This window comes from Balaenoptera ricei, chromosome 15 (assembly GCF_028023285.1).
Source record: "Balaenoptera ricei isolate mBalRic1 chromosome 15, mBalRic1.hap2, whole genome shotgun sequence".
Taxonomy (NCBI): Eukaryota; Metazoa; Chordata; class Mammalia; order Artiodactyla; family Balaenopteridae; genus Balaenoptera; species Balaenoptera ricei.
In genome coordinates, this window is record NC_082653.1 from 37606907 (window position 1) to 37609484 (window position 2578).

Sequence of the window (2578 nt, forward strand, 5' to 3'; positions counted from 1 at the left end):
CACTCCCCTGCTCTTTGCTTCTGAGAGAGAAGCAGAAAAAGTAGGAGCAAACTCCTACTTTTCCCATTTTTCTGATTATTTCTTCTCTGGCTTTTCATCCTCCTACACTGCCATAAATATTTCTGTGGTCCAGCTTAAATCCAGAGCCAGTTTTTTCTTTAACCCAGATTACTTTCAGTATTTGAGACATCTTACTCCCTGAAAGGATCCATTGTAATAGGATGAAAATGTACACACAGCTCAAATGTACAACAAAAAGATGTGTTTATTTTCCATTGTAAGTTCATATTGCACTCAAATCCTGCATTCTCACTTATTATGAAGGAAAAAAAATCTTGCCAATTACAGTTACTCAGTCTCTTCCAACTTAAAAATAAAAAACAAATGCCTATTTCAGAGGCATATTAAATTACTTCAAAGTCAAACCCCCAGTTAGAGTTCCCTCCCCATTAAGGAGGTCTCCCTGCTTCTTTCCCCAGGTGGCCTCTTGTGTGTCCTTCTGACAATGGGGAGGAGCATCTGGTCTCCTCTGTTGGGTGGTCCTAACTGCCTGCAAGTTGGGCCCTTCCATCCCAGTGTCTCAAGGTTTCTGCTCTGAGGAGTTTTCACCCGGGGCTCAGTTTTTCCAACATTCTTCAGGGATACACAGAAACTTCTGGATTTTGTTGGGAGTGGGAACCAGAGGTGCTAGCTCAGGTCCATCCATTTAAATACCTCCTTTGGCCATTGTCAGCTGCTAACGCCATGCTGTTCCAATACCACGGGGGTTTCTCCAGGAGGCTTGTAATTTTCTAGAGCTATGCCACAAGAAGCAAGAAGCAAGCCTATAGAGGTTCTACTACATCTTCCTTCAACCACCTCCAGGGTTTTTTGTCCCAATCTGGGGATCAAGGCACTTGACTCAATTCTTACCTTTCTCCCTCCTATCAGCCCTGAAAGGATATTCAGCCGCTCATGGATGATTGATTGGAATGCTCATACTGGACTGGACTTCTTCCCTAAGTAGATTGTTCTTCCCCTTTTGGGGGGATAAAAGGCTTCATGGAAAAAAAAGCAGATTGACAAGATAGGGAAACCCATCGGGAAGTACCATATTTCATCAAATCCAAGACATCTTTGATTAGAACGTGCCCATTACTATTTTATATTCCACAAAGAATGAAAGCATGCTGCCAGTTAAACTATGACACACCATCCAGTGATTATAAGACACATCTCAATTTCAGGGATGTTAAAATGTAGAAAATATGTGAAGCTTGGAATCCATGAAATATATAGTATTTCAAAAAATACTGTACAAGCTACTCAAATCCCAAGTCTTAATGGGGGTCGGGGGAGACTTCTTAGTTTTAAAGATAGAGCACAAGAGAAACCTTATATCAGAAAACCTAAACTAAAGGGCACTTACACTATTGGGTTTGAACTTTAGCAGTGAGCTTCCTGGAAAGCAGTTCAAAAGTGGAAAGAAATCTATTTCTCACCATCAATTCAAAGAATGTTCTTTATGTGTATTTTCCCTTAGCTGTTTCATTCAGTCACATGCCTTCAATTTCTACTTCTCTGCACATAATTCTTACTTTTCCTAAGCTCTGGTTCTTCCTCTTAGATTTTCAGTTAAACAAGTGGCCCACATGCACATTGTATGTAATTAATCAAAAAAGAGATCCTCCCTCCATCTGTCCTCCCTGTTTAACAGTCCATAACAGGTGCTAAACCTTGGGTGCTTCCACACTCTGTTTATAAAACGCATGAATTCTACCCTGTCTTGGAAGTTGCCTTCTCCCTTACAACTTTTCTCATTCTTCAACACCCAGAATTTTTAGTAACTTCCTATTGAATTTCTTTGCCCCTCAAATCTCTTCTACACCCAGGTTAATTTTCCCCAACAGCAGCTCTGATCATGTTACTATCTGGCTGGTAAAGCCTGAGTTCCTATCCACTACCTAAAGAATAATGTTGAGATTACTGATATCAGCATTCAGCTTTGGCCCCAGCCTGCACCCTCACTTAGCCAATCTGGATTATCACTATTCTCTGTTCACACACGTAGCACACCTCCTTTCTAGCCACGTCACATGATGATGTTCTATCAATTCTTAAAAGCAACCTCCAAAAATGCCACCTCCAAAACTTCCCTCATTCCCCCAAGCAAGAAATCATCTGCCCTTCTGAATGTATCCATTTATACTTTTCTTATTAAATTAATTAATTTATTTATTTATTTATTTTTATTTTTTTTTGGCTGTGTTGGGTCTTCGTTTCGGCGCGAGGGCCTTCTCCAGTTGCGGCAAGCGGGGGCCACTCTTCATCGCAGTGCGCGGGGCTCTCACTATCGCGGCCTCTCTTGTTGCGGAGCACAGGCTCCAGACGCGCAGGCTCAGTAGTTGTGGCTCACGGGCCCAGTCGCTCCGTGGCATGTGGGATCTTCCCAGACCAGGGCTCGAACCCGTGTCCCCCGCATTGGCAGGCAGACTCTCAACCACTGCGCCACCAGGGAAGCCCTCCATTTATACTTTAAAAGTTGTTTAAGCATAGACTTTTCCACCAGCCCAGACTAATTTCTTTTCAGGCTTTGTTT